The following is a 16,577-nucleotide window of genomic DNA, read 5'->3' on the forward strand; positions in this document are numbered from 1 at the left end:
TAATGTGCTAGGCCAAAATATTTCTGGCCTAATCCTTAGCTAGCCATTCACACTGACATTTCTTTTTGGCATCTCTGTGTTGTAAGTCACTGACTATCCATCTTTTGCCTCAGTTAAAACAAATATTTTGTTTGTATGTTTCCAATGGAATGAACCATCTGCTCATATTTTTAGTCTTTTGGTCATAACACACAGTAGAACACTATTGGTATTCTTTTGGTTTATAGCTGTCTATTAAATTTAAATACAACCATAGGGAATCCTCTACAGCTATGAAGAAGTCCTAAGTCTTAAAGTACAGGACATCTTACTGTACTCCTTTTCTCCTTTGCAAGCTCTGTATCAGTAGGCCCTTTTTCCTTTTTCTGATCTTGAATGGAAATGTAAATACTTGTGAAGCATTATTTTCCCAATTAGCCTATTTCCTGATCTTTTTTCTCTTATTCCTTTTTTTTTTTTTAATTTACACAGTTATATATATATTTACAATAAGTACTTACTTACAAATTTCACAATGGATAGCTTTAAAACACAGACTATTTATACCACAAAGTAAAAGTGTCATTCAAATTTCTGTGGATTTTCAAAAGTGTTTAAATCAGGTTGTATTTGATGTCACCTGCAAATGTTTTCCTACCATTGGTATTTGATTCCATATCTACCAGGATCATAAAATCCCAGCTCAGTAGGCCAAGTATAGAAAATGTGCACCAAGAAAATATATTTCCTCTTGGCTTCTGTATCTTTAATTCTGAAGAAATTCTACTCCTTCCATGCAGGGAGAAAAAAAGCTAACAACATCTGTTTCTCCTAATGTCTGTTTCAGATAACTATCAGATAAAACAAAGTTTTAGAGTTTTGGAGACCAAATCTAAAATTATTAAAGTACACTTTTAGCATTGTTTTACCCTGGTTTTAAATGAAGAACAAATCTATTATAAAGTCTACATCTTCTTTTTTTTTTCTTTTTTAATAAAGATAAAATTAGAAAATAAAATGTTCTTCCTTTACGCAAATAGAATTAAAGAAAAAGAATTCATCTGGGCTTGTTAACCTCCAACTCCTTCATCTGGAATGAAGTGCACCAGCTGGACATGCTTGTCTAGCTGTCCATTCCTAACTTGTTACTTCTATGAAAAAAAAAAAAAAAATAGATTAAATCAATATACCAGATAGTTTACCTGACAGATAACAAAATATTACACAGATAAAATATATTTACCTCTTAAAAGAATAAGAGATGTGTTAACAATGTTTAGGAAAGTTATTTGTCTGTTGGTCACAGAGTAATAAAGGTCTAAATATTGAAAGAAAGATACATGCAAGTCTTACAACTTTGAGTAAAACTCAAAGACTAGTCTTTTTGGTTCCATTGTTGGTTGATTCAACTTGAGTGGACCACCACCCACAAAGGTTTCTTGGCCTCATGCCTTTCACCGAACTGGCTTTACTCCAACTGCTTCTTACAAACCTGTATGTGGTCCAGATTATTTTATTTCCAAGAACACTAATACCGTAATTTCTTAGAAATGCTCTGATTCACATACTACAGCAGAGCACAGCAGTCATTTCAGGAAGGCAGATATTTAATTTGGATGCTTATAAATGCCAAAGTCTTACATACTTATTGAGAGTTTTGAACTCAAATGTGCAGAATTCTCATAAAATTAGCTATTTTTATAAGAAGTATTTGGGTTTTGGTCCTAATTGCACGAAATCATGCTTGAAACAAATTATGATGTAATTTCAAAAGGGCTTCCTTCTGATCTTAAGTCTGCCTCAGATCAAAAGAAAGTCAGTTGTCTTTTCAAATGGTGACTTTATCATCAGTACAGCTCAGTAACTCTTATACAGAAAGGATTTTTGTTGGGCAGGTTGATCTAATTTCTAATGCAAATTTTTTCTTACACCCAGTGTACATATTCTTATCTCTCAGAACTTTATTTCTGACTAATGAACTATCAGGACAAAAAAAATAAATCAAGGTGATTTTCCACCTGTTTTATTATTTGAACCACAGAGTGCCTTATGTTGACTCAGCTGGAATCTTATTCATAAATCTTAAAAAATATGGGCCAAGTCTCATGTTCATACACACAAAATATGCTTACATCTGAAGTTCATATCCACATTGCACTGGTAATGCTTCACATGGGTCTTCCCACAATACATAACAGAAATTTGTTGCTTTAAGTTAATTATTTGATGCTTCTTGAATTCTTCCCCAAATATCTCATGCTCTGCCTTTATAAAACCTGCAGACTTCAGTCAGATATCTTATGTTTAAGACTGGTAAATCACAATAACAGACCCCAGAAAATTGCACCTAACTTGGTGTCATCTGCAAACTTACTGAGGGTGCATTTGATCCCATCATCCAGATCACTGGTAAAGATATTGAAGAATACTGGCCCAAGTACTGAGCCCTGGGGGACACCAGGAATGAATAGCCTCCAGTTGCATTTAACTTCATTCGCTATGACCCTTGGGCCCTACCACCCAGTCAGTTTTTAACCCAATTAAGCATGCACTCATCCAGACCTTGAGCAGCCAGCTTATTTAGGAGAATACTGTGGGAAATGGTGTCAAAAGCCTTTCTGAAGCCTAGGTAGAAGCCACATTCGCAGCCTTTCCCTCATCCATTGAATGCATCACCCTGTTATACAAAGAGATCAGGCGCATCAAGCAGGACCTTCCTTTGATAAACCAACTCTGACTGAGTCTGATTGTCTGGTTGCCCTGTAGATGCCATGTGAAGACACTCAAGATAATCTGCTTTCCTGGTACAGAATATGAAAAAAACACATTATAGAAATTATATATATATATATATATACATTTTAGAAGTTATTATGTGACTTTTTAGAGTAATATTTCTATGCCAGTTTGTCTCTTCCAGAAGTAAAATAAAATCTTCAGGCAGCATCAAAGAAAATATACAAGCTTCTTAGGAAGAGTGTATTGATTTTAATGAAATTTGTTTCACATAATCCCCATTAGTACTAACAGGCATAGTTATATATTTCTTCATATTATCAAAGTTATTCAAAATAAAAAGAACAGCTGGTTTCACTTTGTTTTTTATACCATTGTATTGTCCTTGACATTTCTTGTAAAATTCCCCATAATACAAACATAAGCATGTATATGTACACTTGTACATATACATAGTCATTGCAGGTAAAATAGAAGATCTTGGATTAAACTTTTTCAGGCAGCCTGTTCTACCTTGTCTTCAAACGACCTTTGATATTTGGATTCACACTGGCCATAGATGCAGTATTTGCACTTTGCTTTACTTTGCATTAAAGTTGTATTATACAAATATAAATAGAGAAAAAGACAATTAATTATAATAAAACCAAGAAATAAATTTGCAGAAACAGTGTGAGGACTGGACTACAATGATCTAATAGAATCTGTTATAGCGCAATCTTTGGGAGTTTTTAGAAAGCCTTTTCACAGCCTTCTTCCGTCCCTCTTCTATTAAATTCCTCTTATTTGTGGAGAATAGCAGGACATTCACACTCTTGGAAAAGAGCTTAAAATATTTTTTTTCTGGTTGTTTAGATTTAGACTATAATAGTGATACGTACTTTATCATTGCAAGAATACAAGAACTCTAACAGACCAAGTGTAATAATACATAACTATGTAAATTTTTATCTCCCTAATTATTGTAAAATCACTGTGCAAGAATACTAACATTACTGAAAATGTAATCCTGGGAGCTTCTGGAGTTTGTTTTCAAAGGAGGTCATTGAATGGAATTAAATAAATTTAATATGTATTTTAAATATTAAATATATCTATAAATATTAAATACATTCTTACAATTGCCTGAGCTCTTGATACTATGGCAATGCATCTCTTTTAATGGAAAGAAGAGAAAAACAAAGATCAACCAAACTGCACTGACTTGAATATATTTTATTCCTTGTGAGCAGAGCCTGCAAAGAAAATTTCTTATCAAATCTCATTATTTTTTGTCACAAATCTTACAACATTTTTTAAGTTCAAGACTCGGTAGCACAATGTTTAAATCAAAAGTTTAAGCTCAGCTTTCATTGAAAGAAAATACTCTAAAATTTGAAAGAGGCAGCAAAATGAACAATAACGAATTATTAAGTAAAGGATAAACAAAAAATACCCTTAGTAATTCAGTATTTTAATTTGGTGTAATCACTAAATTAGTTTAATATGCATATGACTTTTATCGGCTTCTCTCTATAGTTCTACCCAACCATCTGTCTGCCCCTCCCTATCTAATAATTTTGGGACTTACTAGCCAGTTTTACCTATATGAAAAAAACTAAGTGGAAACCTTAACACATAGTCCTACAAGTGTCATGAAAATCAACATTTTGGTTTAGCAGAAATATCCTGATGTATGAAAGAAGGGAAAGGAAAACTCCACATTTATAAATGGATTTTTTGCAGCTTTCTGTTGTCTAAGTGTGTTATTGCTGGCCTGACCAATCAGCAGGCACACAGCTCCAAAGTAATTATAACACTTACACCTGAGACCAGTACAGGAAAAAAAAATGGGAATACTGAAACGTCTCGGACTGCAGAGAGGTAAATAAATCTTTAGGAAATCAGACATCATTGATTTCTCTGCTCAGAAAACAAATAAATAAATAATCCTTAAATCATTTCATGTGATGATAGATAGTTATGGTAGTTTGACTGCTTTGTTTTCAAGTTACTGTATATAGTACATTCTACTAAAGAGGCTGGGAAAAGGACAATCGTGTTGGCTCCTGGCTGCTGCCTTCTGGATCAGCATAGCTTCTCAAGAGAAAGGGGAGACTTCTCCTCTTTCAACAGAATAAATGAACATCAGCAGCCAGAGAATGCCTCCAAGTGCGAGAAGACGTCAGTGATGAATTATGCACAGTGACCATGAAGTCAAGAAGCACCATAAGGCTCCTAGAGAGAGATGATGGAAAGGAGAAGGCTTCACTGGAGACTTCAGAGTCTGCAGGGTTTCTGCAACTCAGGAAACCTCCAAAGGTTTTTGGGCAGAAAATAAAGCCTGAAGAAAAAGCCCTGTCCTGCAAGGACATGAGTGAGAAGCTGAAGATTTGTTTTCAAGCCTCATTTTTAACTGATCTCACCCAACAATCCCAAGCTAATAAAATCATTTTCTGGTCAGTGATAACATTGTTAGAACCTCATACTGCAGTCATCTGTCACTGATTTTGCTTAATATACTCTAATTTCACATCAGGTGATCTGAAATGAGACTTGGGAAAGTCGTGGGAGATTATGAGTAATGCTACTTGTTACATGCATGTGCTTTTTCTTTATTTGTTGTTTATATCCCTTTAAAATGGTGCTGCTGGTTGGGTGAGGCAGAGCCTTCTGCGAGAAAAGTGGGATTAGTCCTTCCCTGGGACACAGTGAGCCTGTTGAGGGAGGCCTCTCCAGCAAGCAAGGTGAAACAATGGGGGGAAGACAGTCAGCAAGGTGAGACTATCAACACAAGCACAGCCTGGATAGGGAGCTGATATGTAGTGAAGTTTCAGAAGTGCTGCAAGACCTGTCCAATGGGCCCACAGCGACTGAGGAGTTCACTGCAATTCAGGAAGCTGGTAACTGTTGTGGAATGATAATATAGAACACAAAACCATTTTTACAATTCCCCCTAATTTATGTCCTTTCTAATTCTGAGTTTTCCCTGTTATAAAAAGTTATGTGTTCATGGTTTGATAATACTTATTATATATCATTAACAGAGTTCTATCCTGAAGTTTTGGCCATCTAGTAGTCCTAAGAGGCTTTCACACCATATTTCATATGTTTCAAAGATGAAAAGCATTATTTTGGAATGTTATGAAATTTACTATCCATATCATCAAAATCCTGGTGTGGGATATTTGGTGGAAAAATCCTAAACTCTTGTTTAGCCACCTCTGCTGTCTCCGTCATTCTTTCCTTCCTCATGTACTGAGTAAGCTATTGCCTGAAATATTATACTCGTTACTGATCTCCATCTGGACACAGAGCTGTTGACCCCAACTCTTTTGAGTGTGAATTTCTTACCCACTGAGTTGTCCATTCATCAGATCTATGATCTCTCCAATTTAGAGACAAGGATGTCATAGGGAACAGTGTCAAATGTTTTGCACAAGTCCAGGTAGATGATGTCAGTTGCTCTTTCCCTATCCACGAGTGCTGTAACCCCATGGTAGAAGGCCACCAGATTTGTCAGGTATAATCTGCTCTTAGTAAAGCCATGTTGGTTGTCACCAATCACCTCCTTATTTTCCATGTGACTTAGCTTAATTTCCAGGAAGATCTGTTCCATGATCTTGTTGGTCACAGAGGTAAGACTGACTGTCCTGGAGTTCCCCTGATCATTCTTCTCTCCCTTTTTAAAAATGGGGGTTATTTTTCCCCTCTTCCAGTCAGTGGGAACTTCACCAGACTGTCACGATTTCTCAGATATTATGGATATGATAGTTGATTTCATTCTATCTTGAGAATGAAAAGCTGTATATTTCTGTATATTTAGGTATTGGGAAAAAAAAAAAAAAAAAAGGGAAAAAAAAAAAAACTGTTACCGATTAATATATAAATGGCATCTACTTGTGTCCCTTTAATTTTTCTGTACTCATTTATTTTATGTCATTCATTATTTATGAATTATCTTCTCTAATACACCCTACCTGAAAAAATTGAAAGAATTTTTCCTTTTTTCAAAGAACATTTGAACAATTAAAAAGCACAGATGAGCATACGACTGTGCTAAGACTTTTTCCTGGCCTTGTTTAGTCAAACAGTAGATATTGTAAGTGTGGCCCCAGTGCTGGGCCCTTCCAGTGCCCTGTGCCAACATGAAACATTTCTTGCAAGTCATGGACCTCTGTTACCTAAAGAAGAGGATGACAAAATACACACAGCTTCTGCAAGGGGCACAGGGCAGAGAGAAGGTGGGGAGCAATAGGGGGTTATTGAAACATCCCACCTTCCAACCCTCTCAAGTCTGGCTTGGATTTTAATAAAGAGCAGTACCAAATCATTCGTTTCCAAGGGCAAAAGACTGAAGGCAAAATGGTGGTCACATATCCAGCTTTACCCAGCATTTCTCCCCAAGGAAGGCAGCTGCCTCCTCACCAGGATTTTCTGAGCATAATGTCAGTGCAACACAAGAATAACTCACTGTGACTAAAGACTGCAGCACCAGGCCCAGCCAAGAGCGTTTTTAAATAACATTCCTCCAAACTGCACTCTCTGTTCATTCTTCTAAAGAACACTTAAGACTTCGTACTTTTAAACAAATGGATAGTCCAGGGCAATTCTGCAAAAGTAATTCAGGCTGAGCTGAAAATATGTACCACAGACATGGCACAAACTATCCAACCTGGGAGACTGAGCTACAATTTTTCCTCCCTGACAATATAGAGTTTCTCTCTCTCCTCTCTCTCTCTCTCTCTCTCTCTTTCTCTCTCTCATCCCCCTGTCCGTCCATCACCCCCCCCCCCCCTTTTTTTTTCACTGTCTGGCTCGATTAGGTTGGAATCTTATGGTACTGTACTCTTTTTGTTCCATAAACTTTGTTGTGTTCAAACCACAAGTGCAAATTTGCCAGGGTCTGGTTCCTCAGGGGTTTCAGGGCAGAATGGGTTTTGCTGCATCTCTTTGTTGCTCTGACCCATGTTCCTCTCATATGCCCTGGTTTTTACCATAGGAAATTCTTTCTCAAAAGTTTACCTCCTTTTAATTTTTATAAAGAATTCCGTCTCAGGCATTTTCAAGACATTTAATATGGGCGTTCAATTATTTCTTATTTTCCCAGCACTACAACACTGGTTCCATATAAATAAATAAAAAAGTTTCACAAAGTGGACTAATTTTCTATTAAAAAATGATGTGTTGAAAATGTACAAAACTTAACTATCTCAAGAACTACAAGTGCCTTTTCACAGCTTTGTTACTTGGAAATAAATGTTAACACTGTCATTTGATTTGGGGATAGAACAAGACAGAAAGTGTCTGTTTTACTGTGTTCTGTATCACATTACAGAAAATGTACTGTTAACTCTGAAGTCTTTTTTTCCTATTCTCAAATCACATTTCTTAGTTTCTTCTCAAAATATTTAAATTGAATTGTGTCTCCCCACAGTGTACTTGCTCCCAGAGTCACATAACTCCATCTCAGGGATATTATATCACAGAAATCTGGCTATTATTAAAAAGTATTTGGTTTCTAGTTCTATTTGTAAATGTCTTTTAAAATTATAGGATGAATCATAGAGCCATCTTGTTATTTATTTTTATACAGGAAAGTCATGCTAAACATGTTTTGGTATCAATTTTAATAATTCTCCTTTTCCTGACTTTTCATTCCTGTTTAATTTTTAAGAATATAAAACAGACCCAGCAGTAATATCCACAGTTTATTTGAAGAAAAACTGGCTTAGATTTTTTTTTTTTTTTACAATTGTATTGTTTTGCCAACTTGTCAATTTGTCAGCAGTCCACAAAATAGCAGTGTTCTAAATCTACTATCAGATCTTCCAGGCAAACACAAACTTCTTCATGCATGATAAATGAAATGTGATGATATACCTGACAGTCCCCATTTACCATTCAGTTTCTACAAAAGAAACCTCTTTTTTTTTTTTTTTTTTTTTTTTTTTCAGAGCTGTTAGGAGCAAACAAGAAAACACATGACACATTAACTGAAGTCATTGGCAAGAGTGGAATCCAGTCTTAAAAGGGAACAAAAAGAAAGATAGGAATAGAAGAAATGGAAGTCCTTGACTCCACCTAGACTGTTTCTTTTTGTGACAGAAAAAAATCTGTTTATGCTTCCTCCTAATTTTAAACCAATTTTTAATACATGCAATGAAAGAAGAAAGATTCTGTCACACTTCTATGTGATATGACTTGGAATGCAATAGCTGTACATAATTTGAACTATCACATTTTTATTTTTTTTCATCCTGAAGGCTTCCAGTCTGAGACAATACACTGTATAAGCATTGGGGAAAGCTCTATCAGTAGCAAGTATAAAAGTATAACTACTGTTGTATCAGACAGTTCTGCATCTGCAATACTTTCCACACAGGGACAGAAAAATTCAGCTGTACATTTAGTGGGAAGTGGATATAAAATATATTTAGTATCAGCTGCAACAAATGCTAAGGAAATTTCAGTAAGAAAACAAAACACAATGGTTAATAATTCTGCACATCACAAATCTGTACTTCAGGGATACTACACTGAAGTTTTTAAAGCCAAAAATTCATCTGTACTGTTGAAACATATATATTGTCCATGCTTCAGAAAAAATTACTTCAGGAGAAAAAAAAAAAAAAAAAAAGTAATGTTTACAAGTTTGTATCTTCCAATCCTGAACAATAACCAGTTCAGGCCCAATTACTCAGTTCATCATTATAATGACACTTTATAACAAACCTCTACAGACACTACCAAGACACAGTCTTCATTGTCCCTGTACAAATATAAATGCAAACTCAACAGATTCTGAGCTTACCAAGGATGTAAAGCAGACCTGGTACAGTGCAGTAAACTGCCAAAACTTCATCAGTGGGAAAATAAAAATAAATAAATAAATAAATAAATAAATAAGTTATCAATACCCAGAACAACACCAGTGCATTGAATAAGTGTCCTTCTGCAAATTACTTGATGAACATCAGTGCAATTGATACTATATTAAGACCCTGTCATCCCTGGTAAATTCTGCAGCAACAGTGTTCATTTCCTAGTCTTTGAATCTTCATCTACGGCTACAAAGATCTACATGGTTACTTTTATAGGCCACATATCTCTTTGCAGACAGAAGTCAAAGCAACGGAGAAGCCTTATTTTTCATGTTTTACCATTACTCACATAGGTTATATTATTCCTTTGGGTAATCACCTCTGTTCTAACAGTGTCCTCTAACAGGATTGCAAGAGGGTTCGGGAACTCCTCATCACCAACACAGAAGGCACCCTCTTTTGTTGTATCCTGATGATCAGCAGTGATTGTGAAGTGGTAACTCTTACTCCATCCAAGTAACAATTTGTGGCTGTGTATATTACCACGTTCATGGAGCTGCTGAAAGATTTGTCTTTGTGTGTCACACTCCTTAAAATAGTCCATGTTTGACTGATTGTCTGTATGCTATTGATGAACCTAGTTACCACATCAAAAAGACCAAAAAGGCTTAGTGAAAGTATTTTCTAGAACTGTTGATGTGATCCTCATTGTCAAACAAGTATTATGGCAAGCATGTAAAAGAGTGCATGAATGTCCAAAGAGCTTTAAAATAGGATTTATGTGTCTGCTTTTCAGGAAAATGTATTCTTGTGAAAGGTAGCCTTACCAATACAGAAGTAGTAATGGGTTAAATCCAGCCCTTGCCTTTTACCTGGTAATAATGAAATAAATAGATTTTTCTGAAGTCACTGATACAATTTAGCTATATTAGACAGATCCTTAATATCAATAAGAAGCAACAGGAATTGAGCACACTGGTGTTTTTTAATGATATCCTTATACATCCCCTTTGCTAACTTTAAAAATCTTGCCATCTATCCACAAATCTCTCTTTCATGAAGATGCATAAAAACTAATCTAATAAAATTTGAATTTTAATCTAATGAGTCTGTGACTTATTCTTACTTTGGAGTATCATGTATTTTGTCTTTTCTGGCTTCTCCATCTGCCTGCACCTTACCAGTTTTAATGATTTTTAACAGAATTAGCTTTACTGTATCCTGATCTTCAATTTCTGGACACAATGGTAATTACCATCATCACCATCATCAGAGATACTTGTGTTACATACTTGTGTCTAGCCGTTATGATGCACTATGAAATTCCTAAAATATATAACTCAAAATATAAGGTTTAATACTGTTACTGACAGTATGTTTTTCCATTTTATGTAGCTTTATTTACTCAAGCCTGTTACTTACAAGAGGCTCCAAATCTGTTCAGGTGTTTATCTCTAAACTTTGCAAACATTGGTGCTGATGTATCTGCCAGAAGTCATAGTCTGAGTTTGCTTGGATAATACTGCCCCATGCTGGTTTATAAGGAAAACTCTCTGCTGACTCCCTCCCCCCCAGCCCCCGGCCTTTCCCCCTTTTCTTTTCCCGCCAAAATCTTAAAAAAAGATGGGCAGGTGTGCTCTGTGATTTTAACTTGTAAGTTTGTTTTGCTTTGTTTCCTTAAGCTGCAAAATGCTTTTCCTTCAACTGTTGTTCTCATATATCATGCAAAATACTCTGCTGTGCTGCTCCCTGAGACCAAAACAGGGGAAATGTGGCTTTTTACAATGGGCTGGAGAAGAAGGCTCATGTATGCACAATGATAAGAGAAAGCACCCAGAATATAATGTCACAGTTAATGATGGGGGGCGGGCGGGGGGGGGGGGGGGGGGGGGGGGGGGGGGGGGGAAGGGTTCCATAGACATTAACAGGAGCTCTGTGAAGCAGACAGGCTGAACAGCTATGAAAAGACCATGAGATTGTTGTGAGGCCCACTTCTGGATACTCACTACTAAGTTCTTATTAATAACTGCAAATTCAGAAAGATACAGACAGCTACTCAAACAGCTCTCATTGGTGGCTGACATAACTCCTGGTACATGAGATAAAACAGGCCTTTCTGTCCAGGCCATTGCCTTCATCAGCCCCTGTTGCCCTTTTTTTACAGGCCAGGGTCTGGGCCTCTCTGGTTTATAAACCACATGTTGCTAGTACTAACACTAATCTTGTGTACACAGATAGGAAAAAGCTTCTTTTTTCTTTTTTTCTTTTCCTTTTTTCCTACAGCATATACTGCATTTCACCATTTTTCAATTTATGTGTCGGTCAGCTATAAATTTGGTTTTCATGTTGGTCAGTTATAAATTTGGTTTTCTTGGGATTAAGTGCTTTGTTGCTGCTTTGCAGTGGTATGACATCTGCTCAAAGAGAAATGTTCTTCCAATCAATTGCTACGAATTTCACATTCTTTCTGATAAGAAATTTCAGTTAGGGCTGATTCCAAACTGTCCTGACCACCTGTACACTAAAAGTATCTTTTAAAAGAACAGGCCAGACAGTTATGCTTTTATAGGTTGGAACTCCTGCATACGAGCATGCAGGTCTGATCCTGGATACTAACTGGGATCCAAAGCTGCAGCTTCTGGATTTGATTTTGCTTCCATTCTTTTGTCTTCCTTTTCCCTGGACTTGGCTTCCATGATCTGAATTGTGACAGAATTCTTGCTGTAGTCTCTGCACACTCATGAACACTGATAAAGTATCTAAATGTTTAAAGTCATAAAATGGAACAATGGTTTACCCTCTTTTCCCTTTAAAGAGTGAATGGAATTATATCAGCAACCTATATCCATCACTTTAAAATAGACCCTTGAAGGAGGACTGCAGACAAATTAAAAACTGTATGTTACTGTCCATGGCAAGAGTGTAATTGGCTCATAAGGAGAGTGAGACTAGCACAGCAGACTGCTAGAGCTTCACCCCATAATCCTGGGACAATCATACTGTATGGGACAGGCTCTAGCTAAAGACAGTGAGTAGTTGTATAATTAGCACCAAAGAGGCTGATTTATAGCAGATTATCCTCTGGAAACTGCAAACTAATTGATCATATGTTGGGATAAAAAAATGTCTGGGGCCCATTGACACAGAGGTGGACAAATAAGCAATTAGAGGGAAAAATTAAAACCTGGAGGGGAACCAACAGAGAGATGAAGGTCAGTCGTCTACACCACAGATATTGAAAGATATCAACAGTGACTGTGTCAGAGGTGCTCAGAACAGGTCTGGAAAAAGAGACATATGCTGAAGCAGTGACCATCATTACAGAGTAGGCTAATCCATATTAAGTATGTAGATGAAATAAAATATTTAAAGTCAGGGAAATACTTTTCCCACACTGGTAGCATGAAATGATGGTGTGTGTGTCTGTGCGTGTGTGTGCTTGTGTGAATCTGTCTGTCTGTGCCACACAGCTCAGCTTAGAAAATTGTTATAAATTTAGAGCAAAGAATATGAGTATCCATGCCTGATTTATTCTGCGTTTCATCTAGTTTCATGACTGTCTCCAGAAGTGGATATTAACAGGTAATGGAAAAGAGCCTTGGAAATAGAATCAATATCCATTGACCTTGAGACACTTTCCAGATTTTCCTGTTGTTGACATTTATAAACATCTATAGCAATACTTCCTATACTTTGGGCAACTGCTTTCCTGAGAAATAATTTCTATTCTTCTGTATTACTATACTATATAAATACATATATGAAAACCTTATGATCCAACACAAAATGGTTAGTAGCCTACTATACCACTTGGACAACCATAAATCTATGGGACCAGATGGGATCCACCCAAGGGTGCTGCAGGAGCTGGTGGATGTGTTGCCAAGCAATTTTTAACAATTCACCAGCAGTTCTGGCAAACTAGGGAGGTCCCAGTTGGCTGGGGGTTGGTGAATGTGAGGCCCATCTACAAGAAGGGCAGAAAGGAGGATCTAGGGACTTACAGGCCTATTAGTCTGACCTTGGTGCCAGGGAAGGTCATGGAGCAACTCATCTTGGGTGTCATCACATAACACGTACAAGACAAACAGATGATCAGACCCAGTCATCGTGGGTTTATGAAAGGCAGATCATGCCTGACTAACGTGATCTTCTATGACAAGATGACCTGTTTGGTGGACACATGAAAGACTGTGGATGTTGCTTACTTGGACTTTAGCAAGGTTTTTGATACTGTTTCCCACAGCTTTCTCCTGGAAAAACTGGCTGCTCATGGCTTGTACAGATGTGCTAGTAAATATGCGTAAAAACTAGCTGGATGGCCAGACGCAAAAGGTCATTGTGAAAGGAGTTATATCTGTTTGGTGGACAGTTACAAGTGGTGTTTCCTAGGGCTCATTATCGGGGCTAGTGTTATTTAATAACTTTATCAATTATGTTGATGAAGGGATTTAGTACACCCTCAGTAAGCTTGCAGATGTCACCAAGTTGGGTGAGAATGTTGAGCAGCTTGAGGATAGGTTCTACAGAGAGATATGGATAGGCTGGATCAATGAGTCATGTCCAATCACATGACATTCAGCAAGTGCTGGGTTCCGCACTTGGGTGTGAACAACCCCATGAAGCAATATAGAGGCCTGGGGAAGAGTAACTGGAAAGTTGCTCAGCAGAAAGTGACTTGGGTGTACTGGTCAACAGCCAGCTGAACATGAGCCAACAGCTAGTTAAGATGGCCAAGAAGGCTAATGGCATCTTGGCTTGTATCAGAAACAGTGTGGCCAGCAGGACTAGGGAAGTGATTGTCCCACTGTACTTGGAACTTGTGAGACCACACTTTGAGTACTGTGTTCAGTTTTAGCCCCTCACTACATGAAAGATATTGAGATGCTCAAGTATGTCCAGATAAAAAAAACAAAGCTGGTGAAGGACTAGGAAAAAAAATAAAATAAAATAATAAAATAAAAATTAAAAAAGACATTAGAGACATTAGAGACAGCAGAAGGAACTGGGCCTGGTTAGTCTGGTTAGTCTGGAGAAGACGAGGCTGAGGGGAGACCTCATCGCTCTCGGCGACTGTCTGAAAGGAGGTTGCAATGAAGAAGTTTTCAGGGTCTTTTCTCAAGTGACAGGTGATGGGAAACAAGGCAATAGCTTTAAGTTGCACCAGGGGAGGTTTAGACTCGATAACATGAAGAATTTCTTTGCAAATGGGGTGCTCAGGCATTGGAACAGGCTGCTAAGGAGGGGTCAGCTTTAAGGGCATAATGTTGCAGACTATTATACAGTTATAAGCAGCAAATAGGATTTCATTCCAGATCCTTTCCTGATACCCATGTCTTCATTGTCCTCCAATTCATAACATGCTATATGAAAACAGTACTGTGACTGCAGAACAGGCTCTTCATACACCTTCATTTGTGGCCCCATCAGAAAAGGGTCACCTTATAAACAAAATTTGTTGCAATATTTGTTTTGAAAGGTTCTTTTCCCCATCCTAAAAACTCCTAAAGGCTTTCACCCCTAATGAAATGCAGATGTCTACCATCCCATTAGGAATGAAGAATTTTGCTTACCACAGTAAGTATATCCCTTCTTTTTCTAGGGAAGAACAATAATCTTTTCTTCCCTTTCTTGTGAGAAGTGTACTTGAAGAGACAAAAAATGCAATTTTTCACAGAATCACAGAATAGTCTAGGTTGGAAGAGACCTCCAAGATCACCGAGTCCAACCTCTGACCTAACACTAACAAGTCCTCCACTAAACCATATCCCTAAGCTCTACATCTAAACGTCTTTTAAAGACCTCCAGGGATGGTGATTCAACCACTTCCCTGAGCAGCCTATTCCAGTGACTAACAACCCTTTCAGTAAAGAAGTTCTTCCTAATATCCAACCTAAACCTCCCCTGGCGCAACTTTAGCCCATTCCCCCTCGTCCTGTGGGAGAATAGACCAACCCCCACCTTGCTACAGCCTCCTTTTAGGTACCTGTAGAGTGCGATAAGGTCACCCCTGAGCCTCCCCTTCTCCAGGCTAAATAGTCCCAGCTCCCTCAGCCGCTCCTCATAAGACTTGTTCTCAAGTGAGATCCTAACCCATAGAGACTCAACCTTATCATTCCCAGCCTCAATTTCAATGACATCAAAACACTCTCTCATATAGAGAGCCACTCCACCACCCCTTCTGTGCTGTCTGTCCCTTCTGAAGAGCCTATAGCCAGACATTGCAGCACTCTACTAAACCATGTTAGAAATGATTACATGGATATTGATTACTAATGATTACAACGTAATTTTCTTGGAGTTCTTGATTTTATTTAATTCACCCAAAACTAAAAACCTAAATTATGCATCTTCTTTTTCTTCACTAACATTTTATCCATAGTTTTGTACCTTAAGATTTTATTTCATTTCCAGACACTTCTGTATGCTAGACGAAAGTTCAAAAAATACTTTGATTAAATCTGATAAATAAGAAATAAATGAAGTGACAGACATTCTCGTCTTCTGGTCCTAAGCAATGCTTTTTCCTATGAAATATTTCTACTCTCTTATATTAAAGAAAAAAAAAAAAAAAGAAGAAAAAAAAAAGAAGAAAAAAAAAAAAAGAACTTTACAATGATAAGGATAAAACTACAATACCATGGTTAAAAAAGTAACTTTTTCATATTCCATTGCAAGCCTTAAAATCTATTTTCTTCTTACATGTCATCATCTGTAATATGACTTCATCTTTCTCAGTTTGACAGTGATAGCTGCTTTCTGAGATAAATTTTTCTACCAAATCTGCACTTGCCTTATGGTCACTATTACTGCATCATATTTCCTTAGGTAGCTTAAGAGAATATCATGCAATAAAGTATGAGAAACCTTATTAAGCTCAGAATATATCAGATCATGCATGTACCTTCCCATTATCCATTTAGCCACTTAACCTGTCAAAGGAGAAAATTAGATTTATTCAGAAGAAAATTAGATTTACTTGACATGACCTGTCCTAGATAAAGAATACTGGCTAGTTTTTGCTTTGTCTTTTAGCTATTTGCATTATTATTGCTTTAT

This window comes from Oxyura jamaicensis, chromosome 3 (genome assembly GCF_011077185.1).
Source record: "Oxyura jamaicensis isolate SHBP4307 breed ruddy duck chromosome 3, BPBGC_Ojam_1.0, whole genome shotgun sequence".
Lineage (NCBI taxonomy): Eukaryota > Metazoa > Chordata > Aves > Anseriformes > Anatidae > Oxyura > Oxyura jamaicensis.